This window comes from Indicator indicator, chromosome 1 (genome assembly GCF_027791375.1).
Source record: "Indicator indicator isolate 239-I01 chromosome 1, UM_Iind_1.1, whole genome shotgun sequence".
NCBI lineage: Eukaryota > Metazoa > Chordata > Aves > Piciformes > Indicatoridae > Indicator > Indicator indicator.
Genome location: NC_072010.1, coordinates 113116551 through 113142438, shown reverse-complemented (window position 1 = coordinate 113142438; position 25888 = coordinate 113116551).

The following is a 25888-nucleotide window of genomic DNA, read 5'->3' as shown; positions in this document are numbered from 1 at the left end:
CCATTACTCCTAGCCATGGTAAAAGATTCTAGGACACTTGCATGTGTAGCAAAAGCTTTACTTTGGGAGATATGACACATTTGCTGAAACATTAATGAAATGCTTAGGAATATAAAAGCAGCTGCCAAATACTGATTAAAAATTTAATGTAGGTGCTTATGAAAAACATAAATGCTTGTTTGAGACAATGCTATACCCTGTTGTGAAACGTCACTGTTTCATTGACTGAGTTAACTTACCAAGTCTTTCTAAAGCAATGAGCTGTTGTATGTCACTACCTCTTGTTTTAAGTCAGAAAAACATATTTCTAAAACCTATTTCTTATGGGTTTATATCCTGATGATAGAAAGGATCTAGTTAACCCCTTACATGAGCTCTGCTAGGCCCATTCCTGCACACCTCCTTAATTTGAGCAAATAAATTTCAAGGATGACCCAGGAACATTCACATGATTCAAGTTACTAAGCTGAGACAGCCACTGCCATTTCCAGGACTGAAACCATGGTGTTTGTAAGCAGTTTGTAAAACCATTTGAATATACGTGTACTAGTCTTTTAGATAATGTTTAGAAATTACTCAGATAGAAGCTACTCTTAGGATAAAAACTGACAGTCTAAAATAAGGGTAATCAACAGTTATGTAGACTTTTCAGCCCCCAGTCAGTCTGTGCTCAGACCAAGACAAAGCTAAGGACCCCAGGATTTACACATACACAGAGGTCCTCCAGATCTGTTGAATCAAATCCAATCTTTCCAAAGCTCTGGTCTGCCACTTTATGCACTCTGCACTACATTAAAATCCCCCTCTCAGTGTCATACCACATAAACCATTAGTCTTTCCAACTCCTTGTAATGAATGTGTGATTAAAACAATGCAGAGCTGATCAAAATTAGCACTGTCTGAAATGTGTCTCTCTTCCCCATGGGTTCTTGGCTGGTCACTGCCTCCATCCCAATTCCCTAAGATCCTCTGCTCCTGGGCACTGCAAAGGGGCTACAAGGGGAGGAACAAAGGTGGCTCCAAGCCACTTTCATGTCTCAGAAGAGGCGCCAGGCCTGCTTACACTGTGCTGGCTTGCAGGCATTCCCCCAGGGGCCCTGATGTCAGCTGAGAGTAACTGGTTGCAACACGCTCAGGTTCTTCCCTGCCAGCTCCCTTTGGCTCCACTCCCATGCCAGGGGCTGCAGTAGGGGGTAGCAGCAAATCCCTCCACCAGCCCAGAAGCCTTCCCTGTTACTGCCCTCACTCTGAAAGCTGAGAGCAGCCAGGTTCCCTGCTCCTCCACTCACCAGCACAAGGCAAAGGGGCCAGCTCACAGCACAGCCTGTGGGCTCTGTAAAGCTGGGAACTGAAAGGAACGGAACAAGGTAGTAAGCCTTGTTTTCTAGGGAAAATTTCCTCTAAATACTTATCCAAGGCAGATAAAAGTCCTGTTTCCATGACATAAAACATCACTGTCCCTTAACAGCACTTATAAACAGGACACACAGTATTGCAAAATGATTTCCAGGGCTAATAAAGTGGAGGAATCACCAGGGTGAGATAAGAGATGCACTGTTATTCTTACTGATCCCCATATGTGAGCCACTTGGTTCCTCCAGCATCACCTCCAAGTATAGGTTGGATTATGCTAGAAGCCTTGTTCTCTCAAGGAACATGAAACGTTAAGCAATGTTGAAATACAGAGTTTCTTTTCCCTGCCCTTTTCCTACCTCTGTTTCTTTACTTGGTGGTGATTAATTCAACCATTTGTGTTGCAAAAAGTCACCAATATGGTCTCTAAAATAAACAAATAAACAGATAGTTGTTTTGTTCAAAATCACAGAATCTACCCTCCATGCTTTAGCCTGCTGCTTGGAGACACATTCAATTCCCTGTTCTGCCATAGACTGCCCACATCACCTTGTCCACATCATTTTCTCTTTGTGGGGCAAACAGAAGGGAGGTGGTTGCATTTCTTCTGGGGAAAGAGAATATAAAGAAAGTAAATCCAATAGAGAAAGCATGATATTCCAGTACCTTAGACAGATACAAATATGTGTAAATGTAATGCGATCATTAATTTTCTAGTCACTGGATTAGCACTCTGAATAGGCAGTGATAACACTTTTTACAGCACCCCATTACCTGTATAATCAGTACTGGCACAGGAGGATTACAAAGCCTGAAACCGTGACTACAAAGACCCCTGATTTCTGGAAGCTTTAAATGTCACTGATAACGCAAATCTTTGTTAAGCCTTTCTGGTTTATTTGGTGATAGTGTCAGTGGAGAGGGGAGGAGGGAGATGAGAAGCTGGGACAGAAGAGGCAGGAAGGAAGGGAGTGGAGAGATGGCAAAATGTGTGTGTCTCCTTTCTGTGTTGGTACACAGCCCAATCAGAAGCTGCTACTGATTTCAGTGGACTTTGGACACAGACCCAGAAGCTTCAAAATGTAAATAGACAGATATGGGTATGCACCTGCCAGTGTAATTTCCCCTAAGTAAAACAACTCTGGCATGAGAAGAGCCCCTCAAACACATTTGTGGGAGGCAAACTTGGGGAAAAAGAGCATGCTAGCTTGCTACCATGTGTCAGCAACAAAGGATTATCAAAGAGCCTGGATCCCACAGTTCTGAACAGGAACATTGTCACTCTAGGGTGCTATGGCCTGTGCTCCCCTATGTTGCTGGAGCTGTCACACACTAATCAGAGGTTCTGGCTTTCCAGGAGACATGTACCAACTGGATGCAGCCAGCAGCCTTAGCTGTCATGTAGCCTTCCTCCTGGCTGCTGCCACTGAACAGTTCTTCCATTGAACATCTCCACAGCCTTGAATCAAGCAGAGAGGAAGCTCAGTAGATGAGCTGGCTTGGCTCTAAGTTATCATAAGGTACCCAGAAAGGAGGAGGGCTTATACAAAGAGCTATTTCGTCAGAAGAGGCCACTGCAGATGGGCCACATGCAGGGAAAGGAGAATGTAAGGGAAATACCAGGGTCAGGCTGCAGTATGCAGTGCCTTCCAAGCTCTAAGAACAATATTAATTGCCAATAGGCAATAGTGCTAACTGGCAATAATGCAGCCCTGTAGTGCAGGCTGCTGCTGTAGAGCACTGTAACATGCCCTGCTATTTCCTTTGAGCTAGGTCTAACTTTTACAAGGCCAAGCAAGAGACAAATAAGAGAACTGGATTGGCTGAAAATTATCCCTGTAGATCAGCTGAGACAACCCTTGACCACACAAATACCGGTACCAGCATGGTGAAGGGGAATACAAACTGGCCAAGATCAGGACCTGGAGCAGCAGGTATGTTCAGGGTTGGTGGCATTGTCCTTTCAGATGCAAGGCAAGCAGAAGTCAGGAGGCTAAGGATGGGAAAAAGTTTATACATCTGGTCTCAAAGCAGTCCCTCCACATAGAAAAAGGAGACAAATTAGGAGTTTGATCCCACTTCTCTGAGACCAGTGATTGTGGCATTGACTGCAAGGGCAGTCCAAAGACACAGGCAGGACAGAGAAGCTCCAGAGAGAGAAGCCAGACAACCTGAGTTCCTGATTAGTACAGCAACGAAACACTTGCAGAAGGGCATGGCACTGCAGTCACCATGATCATATCCGATCACCCACACCACGTTGTCCTTCACAGAGCAAGCACAACTCTTGAGAGTTTCATTCCACTCCAGCTACAAAGGATACTGTGAAACCAGAGCTAGCACACCTGGTGTTATATTTATTGCTCCTCCAGCCATTTTTATTCATGCCTCATGAAAAGTAAGTCGCAATGGAGACTGCCCAAATATTTTTAGAAGTCTTGAGACTTTATATGCAACTCCAGCTTCAGTTGCACAACTTCTTTAGGAATTTTACGCTTGTCTCAGTCATTCTATTAATTCTAAATATTGTAATAATGATCAGAATATTCACAGCAGGAAAATAGTTTTGATCTGCCATTAAAGACATAATGATTAATGTCCATATTTAGCTGTTCACAGTAAACATTTTTCTCCTACTTTCAGAACAGGAAAGTATTTCAACACATACCAGGATTCATTGTAACATCATTAATCATGATGAATTACCCTAGTATTCATGTGAATGCAAAATAAAATTCTTTGGGAATTTCACTGTAGCTTAGCCTTAAATTGTATTTACTCTATTACAAACTCCTATTAATTTTCAATCCTTTTTTTTTTTTGCAGTTCCCCAGGTTCTCTTGCATAGTTATATACTGTAACATTTCATTTATTTAATATTGCCTTAAGTTTGTATTATGTGTTTGTTGTTCTTTGCTACTTTCACCCACTCAGCTATTCATTCATTTCTGTTAGAAATTAACAGGCTATGGCAAAAACAACTTGTCCTCAGTGAGAGTCATAAATTCACTGCCACACTTCACTAAGGATACATGGCAACAATACAACACCATTGTCTCCTCTTTCTTTCCCAGCTCCTTTACTTGGATTTTTGATCCTCAGTCCTGCAAGTTTATGTTGCACTTAAGCATCTAAAGCTTGCTGTCTCCAGCTGGTTCTTATAGTATCCCACACTTCTTAAATTCAAGTGCTACAAATTTCCAGTCCTAACAAATTATAGATCTTCAAGAGAGGGAACTCCACAGTCTGGGATCAAACATCTCCTCTTCACTGGGAATAGTCACAATGACAAAGTCATTCTCTCCTTCTTTAATTTCAATGGGGAAGCCAGTATAAAAACCATTGGATTTAACAAAAACCATGAGCTCTGCATAAGTTTATGCTTAAGCAAGCTGTCCTGAGGGCGACTACTGAAGTAATCTGGCTGGAAAGACCAAAGAGCAGATTTATTTGAATTAGTGCAAAGAGAAAAGAAAGAAAATTTCCACTGCCCCAGAAAAAGAAGACTGAAAATACATCCCAATGACTTGTCCTCCAATGATAGCTATTATGTTTAACATGAAAAAAAAAAACTTTATTCTTAGCAGACTTAGATAATATACCTCAAAATATTTCCCTGGTGCGTAAACGGGGATTTTGAACATCTTATTGAGACATTCTTAGCCACAGGCACTGTGTATTTTTCTTCATACATCATCCTTTTTACGCAATGATATTGCGTGTCGTACATATTTGATGCATAGAATATTTATGTGAGAAGATGCAAAGAGAAACAGGCTCTGCCATAACAGATGAGGCAGCTTGTCCATCAAGCCCCAACACCCAGCCTGTAAGGAAAACATTTTGTATTGGTTCAGCAGGAAAAAAACCACCATCCAAGAGAGGTCAGAACCAGAATTCTGGACCTGTAAGCACTCAGATTTTGAGAAAAATAAGACCCATCTCCAAAGCACTTATATGGAGTCCTTCTCAAAAGGCTCCAAAATCTGGTTACAAGTCCCTCTCTTGTACTTCCTTAAACATCAAGAAAGATTGAATACAGATTCAGGGAACTACCTAAAGTTCAGCTTCTTGAAGCCTTTAATTAAATTCCTGTATTATAAAAAATAAACACAGAAAGAAAACATCACATGGGAAAACTCAACACATTATTGTACAACCAGTGGTATGAATAAAGACAGGTTTTCTGCCATTTCTTACTGTGGCAGTTTTAGGCTGTGCCTAGGAAAATTTTCCACAGATTGAGTAAGAAAATGGTAGAATGTAATAAATTACCGTTGGGTGTAAAAGGGAAAATAATTATAAGGTCTAAATAATCCCATTGGTCTGATATCTAACAAAGTTAGCTGTGTAAACAAACTCATTCTCTTCTCAATTTCTCCGCTCTAGCAGATATTAACTGGTGCTTCGTCTAGCTGCTGCTGACCTTGGCTGTGTTTCTTTGTTGTGGCTAAGTACTAACAAGCTACCATCTTTTTTTTTTTCTCTTTCTCTTGTCCCATGTACAGGGGGGAAGGGGAAGAAGAGGAGGAAGCTGTTGGTAACCCCTGGCTTTGTCCAGGGGAGTTCTTGTGTTGTTTATAAATTGTAAATGTATGTAAATGTTGTATATTTTGTACATATTCATTGCATTTCATATTTCTAGATTGTAGTTTTGCTTGTAAATATAGCTTCATTTGCTTTCCACTGAGCTAGTCTGGCAATTTTATTTTGGGGGTCATTTCAACCCACCACAGTAACCCTTTATCCCCTGCCCAAACCAAATCCCTGCACATTTCCCTATGAGATTCCCATCAAACAAGAAACAGCATGCAAGGCAGCTAGTCCATGGCTATGTATGGGTTGATCAGCCCACAAAATGCTTGCTATCAATCAGATGAATTTATGTCTGAAATCTGTCTTCCTGCTCCTCAGCAGTGATGTTGAGCTGACCTTCCCTCTCTCCAGGTTATGATTTTTTTTTAAGCTGGTGGGAACTTAATATCTTTGAAAACGCCTTCTCTCTATCTCATGTAGCTGAAATTAGCCAAAAGCACCCAAAGTGGTAGGAAGGAGAGAGGACATGACTCTGATTACAGAAACACAATTCCTTAGGGAACCATGTTACAGCTATTGGGGAGAAGTGTCACTTCTGACTCACACAGGCAGTGGCTTAACCAGAGTGGGGCAAGAGGTCTTTACTCTCACCTTTCTCACCCTAGCACAGTCTTTTGTCTCCCTTGGCATGTGACATTGCCATGTATATGCACTGGCTGCCTTGTCAGATAAAAGCTTATCTTCACCAGAGTATACAAAGTGTACCTTTAGATTGCTTTCTGCTATCACACAGTAGAACTTTAGTTATCCATAAATCTTTGATTACCACTTTTATTACACAAAACAGTGAGCAATTAACTGAATTTTACCTCGTGTTTCATTACAGATTAGTTCATTAAGTAAGTAACGCTTCCTCATTCATTATGAGACATAAATTCACTCATGTTCAGCTTTTCATTCTGTCTATACCCATCTACTACCACACACAGGCACTAATATTTATACACATGAGATAACCTATGGCATTTATCTATATCCAACTTGTGAAATATCAAGTTGTGAAATACTGTGTGGAGTTCACCATTTGTAGAATCATGGAATTATAGGACTGTTTATGTTAGAAAAGACATTTAAGATCAAGTCCAACCATTAATCCAAGACTTCCAAGTCCATCACTAAACCACACTCCAAGCAGCACATCTACACATCTTTTCAGTATCTTCAGGAACGGTGACTCAACCACTGCTCTGGGCAGCCAGATCCAATGTTTTACAACATTTTCAGTAAAGAAATTTTTCCTTATGTCCAATCTAAGCCTCCGCTGGTGCAACTTCTTCTTGTCCTATCACATGTTACTTGGGCAAAGAGAACAACCCCCACCTTGTTACAACCTCCTTTCAGGTAGCTGTAGAGAGAGATTGAACAACCCCAGTTCCCTCAGTAGCTCCTCATAAGACTTGTGCTACAGAGCCTTTACCAGCTTTGTTGACCTTCTCAGGACCTACTCCAGCACCTCAAAGTCACTCTTCTAGTGAAGGGGCCAAAACTGGACACAGGATTGGAGTGGTGACTTCATGAGTGCCAAGTACAGAGGGATTATTCTTTCCCTAGTCCTGCTATTTATACTATTTCTGATACAGGCCAGGATGGTGTTGACCTTGGCCACCTGGGCACAACGCTGGCTCATGTTCATCCAGCTGCCAACCAACACCTCCAGGTCCTTTGCTGCAGGGCAGTTTTCCAGCCACTCTTCCCCACGCCCATAGTGTTGCGTGGGGTTGTTGCGATCCAAAGTGTAAGACCTGGCATTTGTCCTTGTTACAGCTCATACCACTGGCCTCTGCCTATCAATCTAGCCTGTCTAGATCCTTCTGCAGAGCCTTCCTACCCTCAAGCTGGCCAACAGTCTTGCCCAACTTGGTGTCATCTGTAAACTCAGTAAGGATGCACTCAATACCCTCATCCAGATCACTGATAAATATATGAAACAGAACTGGCTCCAGTGCTAAGCTGTGGGGAACATCACTTGTGACTGGCCACCAACTGGATTTAATTCCAGTTACCACAGCTCTCTGGGCCTGGCCATCCAGTCAGATATTTACCCAGAGAAAAGGATGCCTGTACAAGTCATGAGCAGCCAGTTTCTCCAGGAAAATACTGTGGGAAACAGTGTCAAAGTATTTACTAAAGTCTCAGTAGACAACATCCACAGCCTTTCCTTAACCCACCACATGGGTCACCATTTCACAGGAGATCAGATTAGTTAAGCACAACATGCCCTTCATAAACCCATGCTGACTGTGCCTGATCAGTTGGTTATCCTGTATGTGCCACATGATAGCATTCAAGATGATCTGCTCCATAACCTTCCTCAGCAACAAGGTCAGAATGACAAGCCTGTAGTCTGCTGACAAGGACTGTATCACTTACTGCAAGACACAGGAGTAAGGTTGGTAAATATGTCTTAACGGTATCACAGACTGGCTGAGGTTAGAAGGCACTTCTGAATGGCATCTGGTCCAACCCCCTGCTCAAGGAGGGCCACCCAGGGCCAGTTGCCCAGCACCATGTCCAGATGTTCTTTTAACATCTCCAAGGTGGGACACTCCACAACTTCACTGGATAACCTGTGCCAGTTGTCAGTAATTCTCAGGGAAAAAGTGCTTCCTGATGTTCAGGGAGAACCTCCTCTGTTTCAGTCCATGCCATTGCCTCTGGTCCTGCCACTAGGCACCACTGTAAAGAGCCTTGCTCTGTCCTCTTTGCACCCTCCCTCCAGGTATTTATATACATTGATGAGATCCCTCTGAGCCTTCTGTTCTCCAGGCTGAACAATCCTAGCCCTCTCAGCCCTTCTCATAGGAGAGATGCTCCAGTCTTCATGGCCCTTCATGGGATGTTTCTGACATGTCAATGTTTCTCTTGTACTGAGGAGCCCAAAACTGCACACAGCACTCTAGGTGGGGCCTCACCAATGCTGAGCAGAGGGCAAGGATTAACTCCCTCAACTTGTTGGCAATCCTCCTAATGCAGCTCAGGATACCATTTACCCTCTTTGCCTCAAGGATGCATTGCTGACTCATGCTCAACTTGGTGTCCAACAGGACCCTGAGGTCGTTTTCTGACAAGCTGCTTTCCTGGCAGTCATTCCCCAGCACATACTGGTACATGAGGTTACTCCTTTCCAGGTGCAGGAGTTTGCACTTTCCCTTTTTAAATTGCAAGGGGTTCTTGTCAGCCCATTTCTAGAGACTGCTACCATCCAGAGACCCTTTGGATGGTTGAGGGACTCTGGCATATCAGCCACTCCTCCTCATTAATGAAGACACCATATAGAATTGGATCAAATATTGGCCCTTGGTGTACACCACTAAACGCTGACCTGCAACTGGACTTTGTACCATTGATCATCACCATCTGGGCCCGGCCATTCAGACAGTTTTCAATCCACCTCAGTCTTTGTCTACTGACTACTAAGGCCTGTGTGAAGCAAATTTTCTCCTATTTTAGATTGTCAAAGGCTCTAAGATGCAGCAAAGGAAGCAAGATACTGACACTAGCCTTCAGACCTTCATGGGATGATAAATAGGGAAACTCCCAGGTACACTAGAAGAGATGAACAGGTAGTCAATGCTGTCACAGCTGCGTGGGGTCCAGGCTAGTTCAGACTGTCCAAAGTTACAAAACAGCTGACCATAATGAGCTGGGCAGTGATGAGAAGAAGCAGAAAGCTGCAGCAGAAAAATCACAGGCACCCACAAATAAAAGCTTCTTCAGAAAATGGAGGCAGGAAAAATACATAGCATGTTAATCCTTGGTTGGGGAAGGTGAGGAGGGAGTTAAGGGGATGGTTAATAGGTCAGTGTATTTACTGCACTATCAAAGTAAAAGTTAGGATCTTTTAAAGTCTGAGTAAAGTTTGGTACCTAACACTGGACCCTGAAAATCTGCACTGTAACCTTAACATAGTTATATCGCTGCTCTGGAGGAACGTGTGTGTGGTACCAGGTGTGGGAGGCATTGACACTAACTCTATAAAGGTGTGGAAAAGAGGAAGCTTCTGTGATGAAAATGGGCTAAAGAACATAAGCCCAATATGTTAATGATATCATGGGGCGTGGAGTGGAAATGAGTGGAAAGTATTTTACTTCCTTGACAATTTGTTCTCGACTCAGTCAATTGAGTAAGCATGATTTGTGAGATTTTAAACTGGTCCAACCGTTGAAGTCCACCAAGTACCTAGCAAGAAACACAGCACAGATTGTTAGGCTTCCTCTCTGGTTTAAACCAACAGGACTAAGGCCCATCTCTCCTGTTATGGAATAGCTGAAAACCAAGATAAAGGTGCATGTCATGCCACTCTGCTTAACTTTGAGCTTCCAATATCTTCAAATGAAGGGCATCATGAGGCCCTGATCTGATATCACAGTACTGACAGGAGGTGAACGTTCTCACAGCAACAGCTGCCAAAGGGCAAGGTCTTCCTCCTTAATCTTTAACATCACCCAAAACAAGCCCATTTTTTATTTTTAAATAGACTAATGAGCCACTGTATCTGGGTGGATCACACAGCTATTGTATGAGTCAGATCTGGAGATGTATTCAGTTATTACTCCATTAAGACAAACTGTCAGTGAAGTCAGTGGGAGTGCAATCTGAAAGGGCAAGTGGGGAGTGGAAAAAGATCTACATTTATCCCCTGGCCAGGGAGATATTATTTCAGTCTTACTGTATGGATGCAAAAACTTCAGGTGATCTGTAGGGCTGAAATGTGATCTTCTTAACAGCAGTCTGTTTTTTTGAATATAGAAGATTCTGCCAAATACTGCACATGTTTTCAAAAATGTTTAATTTTACTCAGGAGTATCCCAAAACAACCAGGATTGAGTTTAAGAAACATACAATGATCTGGCCAAATGACAGCATTTTATATTTGGACCTATTTTGGCACTTTATCCACATCATATTTGGCACTTTATCCACATCTCTAATTTTTAAAGCAATCGTCTCTTGTAGTTGTAAAACAACTATATCCCTTAAGTGGTCCAGTTCTGCTTGCACAGCAACTGTGGCTGGCTTTATTTTGTTATTAGAGGAAGAGCTGACCTTAATGCTTCATTTTATCAAAAGTGCTTGTGTTTTAAAGGAAGTTTTAAACATCAGATGATCTAAGGATCTTCAAATAATTGTAACAGCAGCTGGCATAATAAATAGTAAACTCACTACCTGCTTTCTCCCATGTGCTGTTAATTGATCAAACTGGCTGAATGCTTATAAGCTGCACCTCTTCAGGAGTGTCCAAACCAAGCAAACCATGCATGATTTGGTTTGTAGTATCCTTATTTAATCTGGAGCAATCTTGTTTGAAAAAAATCAATCAGCACACTGCAAGATTTTGTGATTAAATCCAAAACAAACATGTTGGGTCATCTTTCCTCCTGATGTCATTTTACTCTTTCAACAGAACAACACCAGGAATGCCCATAATCTGTGCTACATACGGGCCAACAAACTCTGATGAATGTACTACTAAGATAATAAAAATAATAACAAAAAAGCAGAGAATGAAACTGGTCTCTCTCCTGCTGCCACTGAAGGTAAAGACCTGCCATTTGCTTGGAACATGAATAATAGGAATATGAATGCTAATTAAATCAACCAATTTTTTCCTCTCTGATTTTTTGTGGTTTGATGACAAAAATGAGCACTTTTATCTCTGGTATTCTCAGAAAAACATTTCCTTATTTTCACTTGAAAGCAGTGTGGGCTGTATTGTGCTGCCTCTCACCAGTTCTATGGTGGTTGCTGTAGAATCATCCTGTATTTACACTGGCAGAAATGTCAGAGTAGCAAATCTCTACCTGTAAAGATACACACAAGATTCAATAGTGGCTGTGTAAAAGCTAGTTGCAACTTCTCTGGAGCATACACCAGCATTAGAAGCTGTACTGACAGCCTCCTTGGAAACCTTTTTCTCCTTCTCTGCCATCCCACCTTATGTGAGGCACAATGGAGCAATGACTGGGACATGGCAATTCCTTCCTGAGATCAAGTTCCCAAGTCTACTGTGGGCTTTGGCCAACATCTTGATCTTCATTATCATCTGTAAAACATCCCCTTACAGTTACTTTGAGAGCTTCAAAAGAAATCCTTGGTGTTAGATCTGTCTCAGGCAAGTAGTAATCTGAATAATTTAAAAGCTGCATACACAGTCATACTGCTTTCAGAGAGGACAAGAACTAGGTACACTTGAGTCAGCCATGATTGGCTGATCTTGGAGGAGAAACTAAAAGTTATTATGCTGTTTCTCTTGGCATTCATGGAAGACTGTTACTATATATAAGAGGGGCAGGGAATGAAAGAAAGTGAAGCTCTCATGTCATGATTAAAGGTTGACTAGGCTAAAATTGGTAAGTTGATTTTGGTGTGACTCAAGTGGCTCATCCATTTTGAAACACCAAAGTCTGTTGCATCATCTTCCAGGAAACAAGGGAACAGTTGAGGTGCAAGGAGTTTTCAGGAATTAGGGACTAGCTAGCAGGAGCCAATGACCTGAGAAAGAATGGAAACCCATTAAAGCGAATTAGTCATTGCTTACAGAAAATTCCCTACAGAAGGCTACCATTGCAGTCTGAAAGTGAGAACAAAGAAATAAATAAGAAAGAAAGATGGGGAGTGGGTTTTGAGGTGATGCCACTTCAACTGATGTTTACTGAGCCATCTCTTGACAAGCAGTGACTTGCAATCATTTGAATTGCTTGAACCATTTCTAACTGCTCTCCTCATGTTTCTCACAAAGAGTATAGCAGCAGAAAAATAACAGAGGTACATTTTGAGATATGTGTATACAAATAAATAAGTAAACATATATAAGTATAGGTATGTATATGTACATATACACATATATAATTGTGCATATACATACTTTAAAGTATGTAAAAATATATGTATATTAGGTATATGAAGCACCAATGGCATGCATACAAATATATGTACCTCTCTTCAGAGTAAACAGAAAGCCACATCAAACAACACCAAATCGTGCCAAAATCCAAATTCTACAAACAGACCCTGCAAAGCCTAACACCTTGGTTCACCCCAGCATTTTGTACTTAAACCCAATTTTACCTAACCTATATTTTCAAGGTTTTCCAGTTTGCACCCCTGGCAATTTCCAGTGGAGCTGCAGATTCCTCTGCAGTGATTTGGAGCAGTGATTGGGCTCACTTTCTTTCAACATCTTTCAACAACTGCACAGGTACAGTCACAGACCAATAAGATGCTCATAAACTATAGACTGACAGTTGCTGTGTGAATATGTGGCTATTTCATGGTGGGGTTTTTTTGCCTATTTGTCACGCAGGCTCATGAGAAGACCCATGCAGCCTTTTTTCTACTTGCTCATCCCCCTGAAGCTCCCATTCTTCCATCTGGGAAATCTCACAATGAGATCTTTCAGTGCTGGAACAGCTCTGAACTTGGTGTGGGCACACAAATCCATGCTGCAGACTAAGAGCAGGGTGCTTAGCACAGCCCCAACATTCTAGACTCATTGCACATCCTTTGCACAGTTATTCTATACAGGCATAATGGCTGTCTCTGTGAGATTTGGAACATCTGCCCAGCAGCTGGAAGTTCAAGGCAGATGCTTACCTTCTTCCTTTAGTGACAGCACAGAGTTTTTTTGGGTGGAAGGTGTATCTGGATGTGCGATTGTTCTGCTTTTGGATGGGAAGTCACACACACAGAAACAGTGACATTTTAACTGCTATGTTTCTGTGGAAAATAAACCAATTATCTTAAAATCCTGTTTCAATCCTAAAAAGCCTGACTTGTATTTCCTTGGTTTGACTATGTTTGTTAACAGTCCTTGTCTAGTCCTTTTTTTCTCTGTATCACTTTACATCTAATTAACACTGGAACCATTCCTTGTATTAACCATCATCACTATTCCAATAGTTTTTACAATACTATAGATGTAGAATTTGTCCATACAAAGTTTTTGAACAATGAAAAAACAAGGAGAAGCAAACTCAGGGAATATTTTCTCCCTCCTAATAGTTAATTATAACTACAGATCTGACATTTGCAAGATTTCTTCTGTCCTCTCCATTAAACACCATCACAAAATATTTAACAATGTTTGGATCCTGAGAAGATTTATTTCTAGACTTTCAGCAAATAATTACTTGTCGTCTTAAATCCAGGGTTAGTTTTGTGTGGAAAAAGGTGTCAGAATGCCAATACATATGGCCAGGGACATTTTAGCTGATTGAGAAATACATGCCTTCTTTTCTTTTTTTTTTTTTTCTCCTTCCCCTGGAAACAGATATCTATGTCCATTCTAGAGCTTTCTGTTCCCAAATTAACCCTGTTTAAATTTAAATACTGGAAAAAGTTCTCCCAGAAATGGGGCCTTTATCTTCCTTCTTTGCATTGGAAATTCTTCCAAACCTCTGGCCAACAATTTTGCATGTTCTGTATTGCTTTTCCTTTGCTGGCACCTTTCAACAAGGCAGCAAAGCCCAGAGTCCTCTAGCTGAGCTCAAGGGTATTCACAGCATTTATTGCAATAGACACCCCCCTCATCAGGAACCCACACGGGAATGTTTAATCTGGCCAGTCAGAACAGGCCAGCTAAACATCAGCTGGAAAAAGCACTTGACAATATCTTGTGGAGAAGTAGCTAAACACTGACCGGGCTGATGAGTTTTTCCCAACCCTGTTTCCTATGACTTGCTCTTCAGAACTGTTTAGTGGATTACACTATGCAACTCATAAATATTGATTTTTAATCTTTATTTATACATCACAGTGGTTCAAAAGACATTTTAAAGATAAATTGTGATTCCTCAGAAGAGCTCACTGTTCATCACATACAAACTGAAGCTATGGGAAAAGATGAAAACACCTGGGAGGAAGGACTGAATGCCTATGTGACAGCCAGATGCAGTGAGTAACTCTTGAAACTTGAAGACGAACTATAGTCCCTCCAAGCTGCATGAATTTAACATCAATTTTAATGGACTGTAAAGGCTGGAAACAGGACCACATAGGTCATCAAGGGGAAGTGACTGTGACATGAAACCAGGAACAAATTTTAGGCTGCCTATACAACACAGAGCCCGGGCAAGTATAGGCAAAATGAAAAATTTTGCCCTTCTGTCTGTCCTCCTCCTGTTCTCCTAGCACCAACAAAGTGAACAGAGTTGCAAGAGAATGACTGCTATGTAAATTAAACTGTTGGTTAATTCTTTAAGTCCTTCTCCAGTTTCGGAGTAATGCAGGTCCAAAGGTTCTAACTAAATTACCTGTGATCTTCATGGGGCATCTCTGTCCCATATGCCCCATGAGATCAGAATCAAATTCTCCTCTTTTTCCAAACTGACAGAGGAAGGAACACAATGACATGCTAATTAAAGCATAAGTTGGCATCCCTTTCATTGACATGCTGTCAACAAGGGGTTCACATTACACCTGAGCAGAAATGTTACTACGAAGAACAACGGCGTAATATCAAAAGCTAGATCACATTACTCACCCAAACTGATAAAACAGATTTATTGACAGAGAGTAAGCTGGCTGTGCTAGTGCTGCTATTACTCCTAATCAGCACAGCTACACTCACGAATCAGAAAGATTTCTGTAACTGTTTTTCAATAATTGAGTTTTTCAGTGAATTCTTTGTTCACAGCAACAGCATGGTTTTATACTGTGAGATGGCAGCAACATTAACATGATTTTAAGCAACAAACAAAGTGCTCCAAACATCTACAAACCAGCAATCAGCAGCCTCCCGTGTAATGGAAAAATAACCAGGAGGGTGTTACTGTCACTGATCCAGGACCAGAGCAAAAAAAAATGCATGCTTAGGTGTTTCTGTAATTCATGTTCATCTTCCAAACCAGCTTTTAGGACTGGTATTAAAAATGACTGAATAAAGAAGGGAATTATACTACTTTTATTTCAATTTTCCCCTCATCAAAAAAAGGGAAAAATCTTAAAATGTCTACATCTGCAAAAACGCATATTTATTTTTCTTCTCTGCTTAGGAGTGTTTCTTTAAACAACAGCAACAAAATAAAATAATTTTTCAATCTACTTTAATTTGAAATATAAAGATAAATAAATGTTTAAATAAAATAAAATATAAATAGTATCTAAAACAAAACATCACAAATGTCAGACTCTTTCTAGCAATATTTAAAATATAACTTTGTACGCAAAGCCTTTGTGCATATATTTGTAAAATACAGGCACAAAACTGAGCTGGCTCCTCTGCAACACCTAATCAAAAGTACAAGGCAAAATGCAAGTAACATATTTAAAACAAGCGTCAAAAGCATACGGTCACAGGAAAGTCACATATGTTATAGCTCAAACAATAGTCAGAGAGTGAAGTGAGAAATTGCAGTTTGAGGATCAATGGCCTGAATTTTACAGGAAGCGTGGTGAGATGATCTTGATGGTCCAAGCAGGCTTTACTAGCCTTTTAGTGCTTCGAATTATTAGATCCTTTTATTACAAGATCAGATATTCTTTTATCTAAGACACCTAATATATTCAGTGCCCAGGACTGACAGCACTGGGCTAAAGAAAAAGTTGACTTTTTCCTTTTTGTCTTCACTAGTTAGCTTGTGGTATCTGCATTACACTTCTGCTTCCAGTCCTTCACTGGGAGGTTTCTTGAAGTAATTTCTATCACATTTTTAATCTGATAGACAATGATCTGAAAATACTGTTCAGAGGTTGCCACCTGCTTCAGGTGAATGAGGTGGAGAGCAGGTGACTGTTTAATTAAAAGCTTATCCTTAAACACAGGGAGACCGATACCCTCACAAACACATACACATCCTATACGATTTCACTTAATTTTTCATAAGTGCTCATTTGCATTTTTTTCCCAATTATATTTATTTCAAAAGTTCTTCCAGGTAAATTAGGTGACATGCAACCTCTCTGACATAGTGTATATTTGTCCACATCTTTACGGAAGAGCTCTTCTATTTCTGAACCTCTTCTGCTTCCATGCATTCTAGACAGATATTATAAAGGAAAGAGAAACATACAAATAGTTTTTGGAGGAGACTAGCACTGGATTCAGTTTTTGTGGGTTTGTCTGTGAAAAGTTTGCTGTTAGAGTTGGCTTTCACATTATATTGACCCCAAGTCATTTGGAGAGAAAGACAACTATGAAATCTCTTGTAGCATGAAACAAATAAACCTTGTTTTTTGAAAATAAATAGAAGGGGGCAGGGGGAAAGAAGCTGTCATGATCAGTATAAGGAAGCAGAAGTAAAATGTTGCCTCTTCTTTTAAAAAATAATTGCAGTTTCCCGGTAACTAAATACTGGGCTACAACCAACCTCTTCCCTTACTTTCTCATAGCAGATGCCTGCAAAATGGATCCTCACTTCAAGCCAGGTGGTAATGAACAGATGATACAAAATTTCCAGCTATTAACTTGTAAAATGCTGAGGTGTGGCCATAAAACACAGACAAAAGTATGTGGGGCCACTGCTTAATAGCAGTCATAGTAATAAGATGTTACTGATACCAAAACCAGAATGGTGTTTACCATGAAACTCAACAGAGAGAAAAAGTCCTTCGGCTATTTTCTTTTCCAATTTCATCAGAGATTAGCTGGGTTCTTTTTTGACTCCTGCCCAACGTAACACTCTTCTACTTTCTGCACAGAATAAGATGCTTGCATGTGGTGTATTTGGCACTGTTTTGTGGTAAGGTGGAATTTATCTTTTAAATTTTGCTGTGATGACCCTCAGCCCTCCGGAAGGGCTGAGATAGATCTTCATTTGTATTAAGACTCCACAGAGGTCTCGCAGCAGGTATAAATGATGTTTACACTTACAGCAAAGTACCTCTCTGCTGCTGAAGTCCTCATGTTGGCAGGAACCAGGCAGAGTGCCTTGGCTGTCCTGGGCTTGTGCTGGGTCTGGCATTCCTCTACCGTACACAGGTGTCCTGGAGCAATTCACCTCTGCTTGAATTTTAAGGGAAAGCTATTCCTTGAGACATCAGTGAATGGTCACACTTATGGGCCTTGCATTTTTTGCTTGGTCTTCATTCACCAGAAGTGCAGCAGCTCCATCCATTCCCAAGTGAACAGTGCTGAGAGGTTTTGTGAAGTGACAGAAAGATAGGTAAACTTATGGTGAAATTCCATAAATTTTTCATGCACTTTAAATTTTACAGACTGCTGTCAATATTTGTTGAAGATTTTAATGAAAAAGTTATCTTGCTCAAAATCTTTCAGTAAAATTGGGCAATCATTCCAATTAAGATCCTTCACTTTAATAAAAGACAGATTATAAATATTCTTTTTTTTGTCTTACTCGACAAAAATGGCCACAAAAGCAGAACAGGCTCGTAGATGACACTTGTGCCTGAAGCAGTGGTACGAGAGAGATGATATTTTATTTGTCTGTAGCAGTAGCTTTCACTCCAAAATATTAGGTACATGTACTAGTCTCAGTGCAAATTGTGAACATCACCTAGGACTAAATTGCCCTTATGTATGAACAAAGATTGAGGAGTCTGACGAAGAGCTGAGCCTTGATCACTGGATTTGCTTCAGTCTGCCACAATTTGGTGAAAAACGTGAAATGGAAGTTCTGTTGCTGTCTTTGTTCTGCTGTTGGACAAATGCCATTGGATGCCACAAGAACGGTTTCTGTATCAAACTGCAGTCTCTGTTCTCTTCCAGGATCTGTAGTGTGAAGATACATTACTTTGTGGCAGAAAAGTCTGATTTATCTGGTTCCACAGTACAGCCCAGGATGCAGTAAGTGTGCCTACAATAGGATCGGTTAAGCTAAAACTAAATTCCTGCTCTCTTCAAAAATAAATGTTGGACAAAGCAGTCTCCCTGACTCCATCAGTGCTGCCATATCTGCAAGCGTAAACGAAGGGTAGTGCAGCTGTTCATCTCACAAACCGTTGTGTATTTTGACAGTGTGGTTTTCCCCTCTTGCTTCCCTCTTTGCTTGGCTTGAACAAAGAGTCTGTCCGCTGATGTGCAGAAGAAAAACACTGTTCAGATGCCAAAAACTATCTGCTCCCTTTTATCAGCTCTTTTGCATCCCTTTCTTCTTGCCACCTGCTAACAGTATCAGTAGCAATATGCTCAAAAAATGAACATTTTAGGTATGGATTATTTCAGAACTATTCAACCCCTGTCCTGTGAAGACCCTTTGCAGAGGCCTTTTGCACTCGGAGAAGACAACTCCTAGTTCTGGGTCCGCACACCTGAAGCAAGCTGCAGATGCCATCTTCTGTAGCTCTGGGGACCAGGTTCTCTGTTACTTGCCTTCTGTAATAACACCTCAGCTTCTCACAGAATAGGATTGGTTTTCTCTTTTTTAGTGCATGCAACAGCTGGTTATGCAATGATTTCGGGGAGGGGGCTTGGCAGGCAGACTCCACTGAAATCACACTATCAGTTTAAAAAACTACTGGTGTTTGTGACATGAGCAACAATGCTGTGGTGTGGGGGAGCCTCAACAATATCTCAGAAAGCCAAGTAAATGCCCATCTTTTTGTGTACACAAACATGTAGTCCTCACAACAGAATTTGTTTATGCCAGTCAAAGAAAAAAAAACTGTAGGGGGTATATATTACATGTATTATTCTGTCTGTCGCATCATCTTCACTGCCTCATTATTTATTTATTTATTGATGTTAAAGTGAACCTGTATTCCATCTCAAGCATGGCAACTGTTTATATCTCAGGAATCACGCCCACATTCTACATACCAGGAGCTCAGCTCAGCCTGTGGCTGCTTGTGATTCCCATTACAGTCAACAGGAGCTGCACATGTCCACCTGAGAAGCATCATCCCTCAAACTCCTGGTGCTGTGTCTGCTGGTGAGCAGAAAATTAATATTTTATAGCAGAGAAAAATAACGGGAAGCAGCCCTGCTACACCGTAGTAGCCAGCACTGTGCGTGATGTATAGCATGCTGCCTAGCAATGTTGCTAAGCAACGCAGCACCATCCAAGAAAATCCTGCAATAGCTTGTAGTGGCTGGTGGGGTGGGTTAGACGTGACACTTGGCACACAGAGCGATGCAGAGAGACGTGTGCTTTGCTCAAGACTATTACAGTCATCTCCACTGCTAGTAGGTCTCCCCTATTATTTTCTCTGCACTGATGAAATACAGCGCGATGCACCGTGCGCTGCAATAATTTTCCGCTGATAAAATGCCTCCACCACCCCCCCACGCTTCCTGTTTCTTAATGCTCTTCAAACCTGACTTTGAGAGTAGCAAGTAGTGGAATTTTACAGCTACATCCCATGATGCTCTCACTCTCGATTGCAATCCCATGGCCTGGCTCATACCTCAAACTAACCGTAAAGTCAGATCACAATGATGTGACTCACTATTACAACTAAAGATAGATCTTGTCAAAAGCAGTCATGAGCCCTGGATGCTAGAGGTTGTTTATTCAGTGTTGTGTTTTTGGGTGGGTTTTTTAACTCTCTCTCGTGACTCCCTAACTTCTGACATTCAGAGGTCTATCTTGTGTTAGTATTTGTGGGAGCAGGCAGGTATGGTTCATGCTTTCAGTGATCTGGAGGAAATCATAGATGGCCTGCACAGAAGTCTAGTTGTGGGTGGGACTTCAGCCACATATAGGTGCCAGGTCAAACCTTCACAGAGGAATGGACGGGGAGCTCCCAAACACTGTGTGGGTATGGGGCAGGACGGCCACAGAAAGGAGTGGGAAATCCTTTTAAGGTTTTTTCCCTAAGCCTAACAACCTTCTCTCTTTTTTTTCTTTTTTCAATTTAAATGTTTACATACCAGCTGCTTTCAAGTATGAGCATTCATGCATAGTATTTAATGCCCACACAGAGCAAAGCTGCACTGCTACAGGAGACAAAGAGAAGCAACCTAGACACTGAGACAAGAGGGGCTCTCTCCCCAAACAGCTCCTGTAAGGCCACAGAATGGCTCAGTGTCAGACAGGAGCACGTAAGTGGCCAGACAGGCAAAACCTGCTCTGTTGTTAGCCACTCTGGCCACCTACTATGGCAGTGACCAGGCAACAGTTAAACAAACAATACATACTCTGGTGAAGCTCCACGGACATAAAGGCTCTGCAGGGCAAACACACCTGGGACGATACTGTCCTGAAGGAGAGCAGCTCCTGCTGGTGCAAAGAGGTTTGAATTTCCCCAGCCTCATCTACCCAAGCACAGGGAAAGGAGGGTTGACTTTATGTCATAAACATAAATTGGCAGGTGAGGGATCTGAAGATAGTTCTTTGTTTGGATGTGTTTGATCCATTTCAGTCCACTAATGGCAAAGGCATTACATCAGTGACAAAACTAACCCACTATTTTTAACCTGGCCATTTCCTTCTATGCCCTTCATTCACGAAATCCCTATGCAAGTGCATGATTTTAGTCATGTGAATATTCTCACTGGAGGCAGTGTGACTGCTCTTGTGCTTAAACATGTGCATAGATATGTGAGGGACTGAGGCCTAAAAAGGCATTGGAGAGAAAGAAGAAAGAAAAGTAGTGTGGGAATACCTGAACCTGAATGTACCATGAGGCTCTGTGAAAGATGTCTGCCCACTTGGCCAACAGCAATATTTCCTGCTGTCTTTCCTCTTTTAAGCTTGACAATTTCTTTGATACCAGCAGCATATTAGAAAAGCATTTTAAGGTATGACTGCTGGAAAAGGGGTAGGGGCAGTCGTGTGGAAAACAAAATACCCCAAATGGTCCTAAAGTATTTCACAAAAATTTCAGCAAAGCAGCTAGTTATGCAAATGTCCTTTGGGGACTGCAATCTATGTTTGTGACTTTCACAACCTTGCCCTGATTCCCTCTCTTGCAAGGAACATCCTAGGGGTCTTAATAAGAAGCCTCAACATACATGTTTTTCTGTATTGCTTCTGATTTCACATTTCTCTGTTCCTCACAAATTGTGACTTCCAAACATCAAGAATTATGATCTCTAAAAACATCAAGAATTATGATCTCTAACCAGTGTCAGCAGTGCTCTACAGAAATCTTTTGAGCAGCCACTCTCATATATTTATGTCATGCAGCAATCTAGAAGACAGACCAGGAAAACATCAACCAAATAAATTTGGCTGATTAAACGTTGTTCAGTTTCCGCATTACATGTAGACTATTTAAAAAATCCCCGTTTGCAAAAGTATGGCTTTCACCACTTTTACAAAGACCTTTTTTTCAAAAGGCTGTGAGCATATTGTAACCTGCAAAATTAAATGTAACAACAAATCTTGATCTATCAGGTTTAAGCCTCCAACGTGTGATCAGAACAAGGGTGACGATCACAGATACTATACCACAAGATAAGGGACCCAATGAAGTTCCCAAAATCAGCAGGAAATCTTGTTTGCAGCAAGAGTAAATGGGATCAGGTTTGCTGGAATAAATGAATCCATAGAGAAGGTGCTCACGGACATTGCAAAACAGACTAATAGGAGTCAGAATATTTGACAAATTATTTTATCAGTACTATGGGGTAAGAGCTACTAGAAACAGTTATATCGCTGAATCCTAGTCTAGTTTTTAATTTCTCATGCATATCCAAATGAGGGAAAACACTGTCTTTATTTTTTTAAGGGCCATGCCCGCCAAACTTCCCCTTACTTGCATGTGGACTGTTTGAGTTTGCTAAGAAAGCAACCAGTTTAGTTTTGTCCCAAGTCTCTGTTTGAGGTTTATGTATTTGCCATTCAAACGAGACAGGCAAATCCATGAAATTCATTTCACAGGACATTGAGCAAATGGAATGTTGAATAATGTGCTTTAGTTTCTGACATATGATCAAATGCAAGTTTGCTACAAGGAAAGAGAAGGACGCATGCAACAGCCTTGAAACCTTTCCATAATAACCATAGTTAATAGACACATAAAGTTATATCACTAGTATTGGCTTCCCTCTTGTGGTAACAAGCTGTAGCCCTAATATGTAACCAGAATCTGCTGAGGCATCTAACACAAAACGCTGCATTATGCTCATTGGACAAGATCCTTGCATCTGAAGAGATACCTCTGACTTGAATGCTGCAGTGATCTACTCTGCTATAACTCAGGCCAATGTCTGGCTCAAGTTTACATTGGAAAAAAGAGGTCTTCTATTTGAAGATGTAATTTCAGTCCTGGCTGAGAGGATGGTCCATGCTCTAGATCCCTTCAGTCAATAATCTCTGCTGATTCTGTCACATTAGCAGGTATTTCTGTGACAGACCGCAAGAAAATGGACCAATAGCCCCAATTTGTTGCATATGTTGGCATTCTGACTCCAGAGGTGGGCTAAGTTAACATTTCATTTTCCACTGCAGTGATGGAACAGACCTGATGGTCTTCCTTTATTTTCTCCATAGCCAGTTGCACATTACCATTTACAATGTATTGGGTTTTTAATATCAGCGTATTTGAGAAGGCATCATTGCTATTAATAAAACGTTTCACCAACAGAATTAAAAGCTTTTTGTAAAGGATGTTGGTTTCATTCTTGCTTTGTTACAGATGGGGGAACTGAGGTTCATCATAATTAGAAGCCAATCAGCAGGCCCAATGCAGAGCTGAAAATAGAACCCAAATCTCCTATGTCTCAGTGTAATGTTCTAACTGCTCCCCTGCCAATGTGTGAAATGGTAAAACTCTGCTCTTAATACTACCTCCACTAAAGCAGGTCTGTTATTCATGTATTTTCCTAAACCAGTTCTTTCTACCATTGATATTTCACAGAATCACAGAATCACTACGGTCAGAAAAGACTTTCAAGATCATCAACAACCTCTAAAACAGTCAAATGTTCAAGTGAGCCTGCATCCCCTTCTCTACTATAAAGCTTTGCAGATTAATGTTTATTTCATCAACCTACACAAATTACATCATACCACACCCTTAAATTAAATTTTCAAGCTTTCTAGAGTATCTTAGAAGTGTTGATTTTTTTTTTGTCTAGACTTAAAGAGTGTAAATATTTTGACAAGGAAACTACAAGCACCTAGCTGTGGTTTTCTTCCCTTCTTACAACAGATTACTGTGATAGCACAGAAAACAAATGAGAACACCATGAGCACCCCAAGTATCACATGCACAGTAAAATTGTAACAATTTATCTTTTTTAGAATATAACAATGTGAGACTGAAACGTCCTTTGGAGGACAGGAAAATGTAGACTTAGATGCTTTGTTTTGCAGATATCCCTAAGATAACCTGCAATGACAGTAGAGTGTTCTGATGCTAAGGTCAGCAAGTTCACTCATCTAACTTAGTATTGCTCCTGCTCCTGTTCTGGATTCCCCTAACTGGTTTTGTGGGTTTACAATGATTCTCTCCAGTTTAGGGGGGAAAAATCCAACCAAACACACACCACAGAATCACACAGAATTACAAAATGTTAGGGGTTGGAAGGGACCTTGAGAGATCATCTAGTCCAAGCCCTCTGCCACAGCAGGATCACCCACAGTAGGTCCATGTTTTCTTTCCCTTGTCACTGAATGAAAAACATTCTTCTTAATGGGAAATGAGTCAGGTCTTCCCTAAAGCAGCAAGATTTTAGTGGGTGGGTTATTCTGCCAGCAAAGGCTTAGTCCTCAGGGAGTCAGCATGATAGAACATCTGAACTTACCTGCCCAAGAGGAACTGCTTATGGAGCAGAGGTATGGAAAACAACCAGGTGAATTAGATTCAGCAAGAGTAGCAACTTTTCCTGCAGAAAATAAAGGGCAGCCCCTGGGGAGAGAGAAAAAAACCACTAAAAACAACAAACAAAACCCTTCCTTCAGCACCTGCAGGAACAATAACACAGTAGCAATGAGGAGGTGATTTGGGTCATAGCTTTTCTGTGTCACATTCTCTGAGCTTAATGAGAAGCACCATGAGAAGAAAACTCCTCCACTTCTTGTAAATAACATAAAATCTTTCACCAAGGTCAGGGACTTGTTTGTAGCTACACCCTGGCTCCTCTGGGAATCCCAGGCTCAGTCAAAGGGAAACAGCCAGGTGCAATTACTGACTAGCCAGTGTAGATCGACATTCAAAACAGGCCAAAAGCTCATGTTCCAGGTGAGTTGCAAGGTGAGGTAGAAAAGTATTCAGTGTTTTCAGCATAATTTAAAAATTTTGAGTCACTAGTATTATTACTAATGCTTTTTATGAGTAGTAGTGCTTGCCCTTGTTGTGTTTATTTGAAGGAGCTGGCCATAGTCTGGTAAAGGATAAGTGTGCTATGCTTTGTGGCACTGACCTTGATATCCTCTCATCACCGAGAGAACAGCAGATGCACTATTACAAACCTCATCTCCCTTTTCCCCTCTACATGCTGCAAGTTCTTTGTGGAATGGTTTAAGTCTTGCTGCAAGTTTTATGACACCTTACAGATTTGGGCCTTGTCAAAACACATCCCCACTACTGCTATAGTTGAAGAATCAACACATCCTTTCTAGTGCTGATTATAGAGAACTCTGTGACTGTTATGCCTGTGTGAAGGGCCACGTGTCTTCAGTAACAGCACAAGGGTGTGTCTAAATGTATCTAAACTCGGACCAGTTATTTTCAAGATTGCTCAACAAAGGGAAAATAAAATATATTTTGCATGATTTTAATTCTAGTTTGACTCAACAGGAGACAACTTAGATGTTTATAATAACACCACATTTACTAAGAATGACTGAGTTACAATCCTATAGGTGCTAAAGCGGTAGACCCACAAATGAATGTTCTTCCCAGTGTTTCTCATGGAAGAGAATGTAAATGTTCAGGAGCTCACCAAGTGACCAGATATAAACCAGAGACAGAGGTAAATGTTAAAGGATGAGTGACTGGCAGTATGGAGAGTTTAATTGCTTTACAGGAGAAAAATACCTCCTAAAACTCCCACGTAATGATGATGGAGAAATCCATCATTATAATACAAGAACAGACTTTATCAGGATTTATATTTTCCTTCCAGGCATAAAGCTACAAACTGTTTATTACC